Source organism: Sminthopsis crassicaudata, chromosome 1 (assembly GCF_048593235.1).
Source record: "Sminthopsis crassicaudata isolate SCR6 chromosome 1, ASM4859323v1, whole genome shotgun sequence".
Classification (NCBI taxonomy): domain Eukaryota; kingdom Metazoa; phylum Chordata; class Mammalia; order Dasyuromorphia; family Dasyuridae; genus Sminthopsis; species Sminthopsis crassicaudata.
The window spans coordinates 385,346,599-385,354,698 of NC_133617.1; the positions used below are offsets into that span (position 1 = coordinate 385,346,599).

The 8,100-nt window shown below is 41.9% G+C and overlaps 1 long non-coding RNA gene across 1 annotated transcript; it reads right to left on the reverse strand.

The window, feature by feature from the left end:
- Positions 1 to 3,808: 3,808 nt before the first annotated feature.
- On the reverse strand, positions 3,809 to 7,433 carry LOC141549699 (uncharacterized). Its single transcript, XR_012484427.1, has 2 exons — positions 4,955 to 7,433; positions 3,809 to 4,306 (listed from the first exon to the last, which is right to left on the reverse strand). It is a non-coding gene; the product is annotated as an uncharacterized LOC141549699 (long non-coding RNA).
- Positions 7,434 to 8,100: the final 667 nt, after the last annotated feature.

Genomic DNA, 8,100 nt, shown 5'->3' on the forward strand with positions numbered 1-8,100 from the left:
TTTAACCTTATTGCCTCAGTTTATATATGAAATGGAAAAATAATACCTAATATTTTTAGAGTTATTTACTCATGAAGTATTAAGACACTAAAAATATAAGTTTATCATCATCATCATTTTTGCTAGGTTATTGTAAGTCAGGGATGTTAAACAGGAGCCAAATTAAAATATAATTGAGATATCTTTGATGAAACAATGTAAAATATAATAAAACATATATACTGTTAGTAGGTCATTTTTGAATTCAATAAGAGGTTTTTATGTACAATTTAGTGTTTACTGTCTACCCCCACTTTCTAGTTGAGTTTGACATCATTGTTGTAAAATCAAAAAGTAATGTCTTCAAATTGTTGGGTTGTTTGTTTGCTTGTTTGTTTGTTTGGTTTTTTTGTTTTGTTTGTTTGTTTTTTAACTGGTCTTGATACTTTTAAAATATTTTTCCAGTTACTTTTAAAAACAATTTTTAACATTTTTTTAAAAGTTGTGTTTATCACTGTGCATACCCTTTGACTCAGCATTGCTGTTATTGGGATTATATCCCAAAGAAATACTAAAGAGTGGAAAGGGTCCTGTATGTGCCAAAATGTTTGTGGCAGCTCTTTTTGTTGTAGCTAGAAACTGGAAGATGAATGGATGTCCATCAATTGGAGAATGGTTGGGTAAATTGTGGTATATGAATGTTATGGAATATTATTGCTCTGTAAGAAATGACCAACAGGAGAAATACAGAGAGGCTTGGAGAGACTTGAATCAACTGTTGCTGAGTGAAATGAGCAGAACCAGAAGATCACTGTATACTTCAACAACAATACTGTATGAGGATGTATTCTGATGGAAGTGGAAATCTTCAACATAAAGAAGATCCAACTCACTTCCAGTTGATCAATGATGGACAGAAATAACTATACCCAGAGAAGGAACACTGGGAAGCTAATGTAAATTGTTAGCACTACTGCATTGTGTGGGTAATGTATAAAAATGCTGAGGATTTCTGTGGATTTATTTTGTATCCTGCAACTTTACTAAAATTCTGAATTATTTCTAATAGTTTTTTAGCAGAGTCTTTGGGGTTCTCTAAGTATACCATCATGTCATCTGCAAAGAATGATAATTTGATTTCCTCATTTCCTACTCTAATTCCTTGAATCTCTTTCTCGGCTCTTATTGCCAAGGCTAGAGTTTCTAGTACTATATTGAATAGTAATGGTGATAGTGGGCAACCTTGTTTCACCCATGATCTTACAGGGAAAGTTTCTAGTTTATCGCCATTATATATGATGTTAACTATTTTAGAGAAATATTAAAAAAGAATAATAGCAATAAAAGAAACCCTCACATATATTCTGAACAGAGTTGTGATTTTATGCCTTAGAAAAGAAAATTTTCTCTGAACAGTCTTCCTTTATCTATGCACATAACAACCTGTTTGGCAACCTCCAGGTTGAAAGTTGCTTGGATCTCAGAAAGATTAAATGACCCTGCCCAGAGTCATACAGCCAGTATTTGCCAGAGGCAGGATGAAATATCAAGTTTTCCTGACTAAGGCTACTTCATTCCCAAAGCCATGCACAGACATCCATACCTGCATAGGCTCATATAGAGAGAGAGATAGAATATATTTACGTGCCTATAATTAGACATTTATTTAACACGTATTATGGGCACTAGGCTAGGCACTGAGATATAATAGTAAATATGAGTCTCTGTCCTCAGGGAACTTGTATTATTCTCTTTGGGAAGACAGGCTGTACATATACAAATATGTACAAAGTAAAACATACTAGTGATTTATACAAGAGAGAATTAGGAGGTAAGGGAATCAAGAAAGGCTTCTTGTAGAAAGCAGCACATGAGCTGAGGGTTTTGAAAGAAAGAAGGAATTCTAAGTGACATGAAGAATATATGTGACCATAGGTGACTAATAAGGTATTATGTTTTGTATGATAAAAAACAAAACAAACAAAAAAAAAACTTTCCTTGTAAGGATGCAGTTCCCATAAAAAAAGAGAAGGGAATTGTAAGGATGCGGTTCCAGCAAAACAAGAGAAGAGAATTGTAAGGGCCCTTTAAATGGGCGGGCACAGTGCAACAGGAGATTTGAGTCCCCCAGGAAGTAATTTCTGTGGATATTAGGACTGCCCTTGGGTGGGATCCTGGCCATATTGAGATAGCTTCATAATGGGTGACTCTCTCGCTGATTGGCTGTGTGTGTGACCTCACAGGCCGTTTATAATCCCACTGCAGGCAGCAGTCCCTCTCTTTAAGCTGGCCCTATTCACCCTGGCTCCCTAGCCTGGGTGGCCAAGACAAGATGGGTAGCCAAAAGAGGTAAGGATTTTGGTAGTGAACATGTGAGTCTTCTGACCAGTAGGTATAATAAAGGCTTTTAAGATTACAGGTGGCTGTTCTTGAGCGTGCTACTGGTTATTAAAGTATAGATTCAAGAGATCATGGCCAGAGACCTTTGAAGGCCTCAGAGGAGGAGAGCCGGGTAGAGTTCACACTGCAAAGGTCAGTGGTCAAAGGTACTCTGTTGGGCCTAGGACAGACTAGTAATTGTAACTGCCAGGAGGGCATGTTACATTTCCTGAAATATTTTCCCTCATTGGATGCTGAAGGAAAATGCTGAAATGTACTTTCTTAGCCCACTGGCTCTTTTCAACATAAGGTGATTCAAGACAATTACAAGAAGTTTGTGATGGAAATAGTCATGTACAACCATAAAGAGAACAATGGAGACTGAATGTGGATCATAACATAATATTTTCACTTGTTTTTTTTTGGTTGTTTGCTTCTTGGTTTTTTTGTTATTTTTGTTTTTTCCATTTTAGTTTCATTTTTCTTGCACATAATAACAAATATGGATACATGTTTACAAAAATTGCACATGTTTAACCTATATGGGATTGTTTCCTGTCTTGAGGAAGGGGGAGTGAGGAGGAGAGGAAGAAAAATTTGGAACACAAGTGGTGAATGTTAAAATCTATCTTTGCATATATCTGGAAAAATAAAATATTATTAAAAAAAAAAGAAAAGAAAAATTCCCTGGTCCCCTTGTTATTACCTAAAATAACCAGGTAGATTGAGGTTTTTTAGTTGCTCAGATTTTCCAACTCTTCATGACCCAATTTGGGGCTTTCTTGAGAAAAATATTGGAACAGTTTTGCCATTCCCCTCTCCATGTCTTTTGCAGGTGAGGAAACTGAGGCAAACAGGGTTAAGTGACTTGCCTAAGGTCACATAGTGTTTGAGGTTGCATTTCACCTCAAGTCTTCTGATTCCAGGCTTGGCTTTCTATCTACTTTGAAACTTAGCTGCCCTGAGACCCTCATTTAAACTGATAGACCCTAAGTGAAGGATGAGGAACTTTCACATTCAGACCAGTGGGCAAGCTGCCTTCTTTTGCTACCACTGTGCTGAGCCTATCACCCCATGCCTGGTGTTGAAATAATCCTTGTGGGGTCTGCCAAGTGTTTTTCCATTCCCAAGTAATCTGAGCAAAGTCCTTTTCCTGAAAAGCAAGGCCCACCGCGATCCTCCCTTCCCTTGCCCCGCCCCCCCAGTATAATTAAGCACCTAAGAGACCCTCCCTTCTGTGCTCCAAGCGGGTAAATAACCAACACTTTGTTCATTGGTATCCCCATAACCCAAGGCTCTGGGTTTAACCCAAGTTAAATCATTCTTTCCTAACAGCAAACATGGAGTCATAACAATTTGTTTTAATTTTTTAATTTTTATTTATATTTTAACCCAACACCGAATAAATGTCATACAGAAATTAACAAATTGACAGGTTATATCAAAGAAATTTTTTTTACCATAAAATTCAACCTTTAATTGCCAATTTTTAATTTTCTTTAAATCTACAAATACTCTTCTAAAAGAAACCAAGTCAGTCCAAGCAATCTCATTTCGGGAAGAATCCAGACGAAATGTGGCTTCTTTTACCGACACAATTTAGCTGGAAATGTACAAGATCTTTTGAGGGCAGGCTTCTTCTTCAGTCCTATTAAGAGGCTGAGACACTCTTCACGAAGTAGACATCTGCATCAGTAAGTGACACTGAAATCGAACAAAACACTTCTAGGTTCCAAGCATCCTTTTTTTCTGTTGTTAATGTTCTGTGCGCGGATATTCTCATGGGCATTCACCAAAAACCTTCATTCCCAAGACAGTCCCATGTCCGCTCACACGCTTTGTAAGGAAATATTCCGGGGATCTTCAAAATGGGACAAAAACTTGCCAACAAGATGTTTCAAAAACAGCTTGTCTCCAATTTGCTTCAATCTTCTGGCCATTTCAACAACTGCGGGGGAGAAAAAAAGCAATGTAAGCAATTAGGTCATTTGTTGTTTCCTCCAATCAATTAAATTCTACTATTTCTAATCCCCGAATGATATTTCTATCAACTCCCAGCTTTTAGCTCCCGGAAAGGTGCTAAAGACAATTCCTGCTCTTTTTCCTTATAAATGTGTTTCGGGGGAAGGCGGAAAGGAGGGGTGAAGGGAATGTGTGCGGTCATTGCCGCGGTCCAGTTAAAAACTGGCCCAAGAAGGGCTGAAGGTTGGGTCTCCTCCGGGCAAATTTCCTCCGGCCTTTCTCTCTCTCCAGCCCTTCCCCAACCTAGTCAAGTTCAGCAAGTGATCTCGTCATCCCTCAGCCTCCAGTGCGGACTTCTTCCACAAGGACACATTCGCCTTCCACTCACAGGCCGCTACACCTAGAGGGGAACCCAACTTCTCTTTTCTCGGCCCCGAGTGGTTCCAGACCCGGGAATCGGGAAAGGCGCATCGCCATTTCATCCCCTACCAAAGTCATTTCGCATTTGTAAATGCACTGAGCTCCCCCTAAACTAGAGGGATGAGCAGCGGCCTCCGCCTGCAGGCCCGGGTCCCCTGTGGGTCTCCCACGCCCCCTCTGCGTCTTCCCCATCTCAGACCGGCACCTCTCTTACCTGCACGCTGCAGAAGCCCAAGATAGGATTCCTCTGCCGGAAACCACAGTGCGGGTCCGTCATTCCCTTCCATCCTGGCCGACCTGGAGCGAGAGTACATACACATGACAGCTCGGACTCTGAGGAAGTCTGGCGAGTCAGGGGCAGCTCGGAGCACCCGCTGGGCACAAAGTCAGAGAGCGCGTCAGCTGGAGATCCGAGCAGTGTCCGGTCTGGACTGACTGGGACCCTCTCTGGCGTTGTGACCCAGGCTGCTGGCGCTCCGGTTTATAAAGGGACTTTCCCAGTGACGTAGGAAAGCTCCTCCCCCTCCGTTCCCCCCTGCCCTCTTGCCACTTACTTGCCCTCCCCCATGGCACCTTAGTCCTAAGGCACCTAGTTTTCCCTCTCCCCACCCCCCACCCCCACCCAGGGGCAACTGAACTAATTGAGGTTCATTTCCCTATCTCCCCCGGGGAAGAAAAGAGAGATAAATAGACCCGTGGCACGGTTTGCACTCGTGTCCGCAGCCAGATTTGCCCGAACAAGCTCCTGGGCAATGCAAGTATATGGTGAAGGAGAGGCGATGGCAGGAGCTGGACTGGAGGCCCCCCTCCCTCCCGTGCACTGATGCACTAACTGGTTCTTGCACATTCAGAGACCCGGCCTGAACCCTCTACCCCATAACTTCCTTAAATCCAGAGAGAGACTGAGAGGCGAGAAGTGAAAACCTGTCATAGAAGGAAGAAGACTCCCCTGAGGCGGGTGTAGAGGTGTAGGAGGCGGGCAGAGCTCTTTTCCTCCTCAGAGATTTTCTATCTAAGCCTGGGAAGGGAAAAGGGCCACAAAGTCCGGAGCGGAACGGGGGGAGGGGAGGAGGCTCTAGTCACGTGGCTCTGACAAACCAGCGGGTCTTGGGAAGGGGGAGATTCTCGTTACCCGAGAAATGCCTACTAGACAATCAATAATACTGAGAATCAAAGGAGCCGGGTTACAATAGTTTAGAAGGGAAAAGCATCAGATTCTAAGTTCGAAAACGTATAAAAAGGTTTAGCAGTGTACTAAAGGGAAGAGTTCTTGTAGCTTTTATTCCTGTGATTTAAAAATGTTAATCAAACTCTGTCACAGCCACAGACAGCCTAAGGACCACGTTTGGTGCCATCCCCAAAGCTGACTTGTCAACTTGGGCACCGGAAAGGATCACAGCAGAGTGACAGAAGTCCTGAGGAAGGACTCAAAGGCATTCATACTTTCTGCTTTAACTGCAGAATTTTAATAGAAATAAATTTAATTTTGTTCTCTTTAGTTCTGAGTGAACAATCGTCTCTCCTGGTTTCTGCCATTGTTATTTTTTAACTAGTTCCCAGACACATGGTGGGTGTGCTGCCAGTTTAAAATGCTTATGGTTTGATTGAGTAATTCAAAATGAATAAATCAGAAATGATGAATGGCTCCTCGAGGTGGGGAATCCAAAGAAAATGCTGGAGTGTGTCAACTGTAGAATAGTTTTTACTTTAAGAATATTGAATTTTGTTGAATGGTTGATAAACATTTAAAAATAGAGGGAAGCAGACTAATGCAGTTATCACTTAAGAAATATTTAATAAACTCCTGTATCAGGACAATGGAGATACCAATGCAAAGAAAATTTAATTCAAAATTGGGATCCTATTGTAAAATACTTTACTTGTACACTGTCAGGATGACAAGGTGAAAACTCAGGTTGTCTAAACAATTCTCTAGTTCAGAGTTCACACCTTTGGGGGTTTATGCCTTTAGACTTCTGAAAAGGACTTTACACCTTTAAAGGAGTTTACACCTTTAAAAGGAGTTCTGAAAAGGAGTTTACACAACATTTGAAGGGAGCAAGTTCATTGGTTGAAGGAGTTCCCACAAGCACCTGGGAGTTCTCACAAGCCCATTCTCTGGGAGGAAAAAAAAGAGGCAACATTGAGCCTAGAGGCAGTCTAGACTGGGACATTGGGCCTGGAGAAGCAGTCTGGCTTGGGGAAGGACAAGAGCTGGAGGAGATTCAGAGCCAGGATGCAGGAAGAAGAAGAAGAAGAGGCTGGCTAGAGGCTCCAGAAGTTTCCAAGACACCTGCACACAGAGGAAAAAATTATACAGAAAAGAAACCTCCTCCCAGAGAAGGATTATAACTTAGAGATGACAGGACCTTTACATTTTGGCGCCCAATGTGGGGCAAGGACTGATAATGAGCCCTTCAGAGGAGCTAGCCCAGACCTTGAAAGTACACTAGTGCTAGAGATTATTGTCTGTCATTGCACATATCAATTATTGATCAAGGAGGCTGTTTTAACAAAAATTAAGACCCCAAAAGAGGCTCTAAAGAAACTGATCCCAGAATGTAAGACCTCAAAATTAAGGCCAAAAACTAGAGCCTTAAGGGTTGGGTGTAGGGATGAGGTTCCCACAACACAAGAGAAGGGAATTGTAAGGGCTCTTTAAATGGGCAGCACCACAGTGCAACAGGACATTCGAGTGTCCCAGAAGTAATCTCTGTGGATATTAGGACTGCCCTGTAGGTGGCATCTTGACCATACTGAGACAGCTTTGTAATGGGTGACCACTGTCTCTATGGTTGGCTGTGTTTGTGACCTCACAAGCCCTTTATAAGCCCACTGCAGACAGCAGTCACTCTCTTTCACCTGGTGCTCTTTAACCTGACTCCCTGAGCCAAGTGGATGGATAGCCAAGGGAGGTAAGGATTTTGTTAGTGAACATGTGGGTCTTCAGACCAGGTGTTCACTAGGGAGCTACCAAGTCAGGGCATTATGTGAGTAGGTGTAATAAAGGCTTTTAAGATTACACGTGGCTGTTCTTGAGTGTGCTACCTGTTATTAAACTATACATTCAAGAGATCATGGCTAAAGACCTTTGAAGGCCTCAGAGGAGAAGAGCTGGGTAGAGTTGACATTGCAAAGGTCAGTGGTCAAAGGTACTCAGTTGGGCCTAGGACAGACTAGTAATTGTAACTGCCAGGAGGGCACATTACAGTTGGGACTATTATTAGTCCACTTTCCAGAATCTCAATTTCTGAACAGGGCAATAATTTTTGAAAATAGCACAAGGTAAACACTTTTCAGAAAATCTGGGTAGACACTGGGTTGCTATGAGAAAAATGCTTTGTCAGCTAAAAACATGTG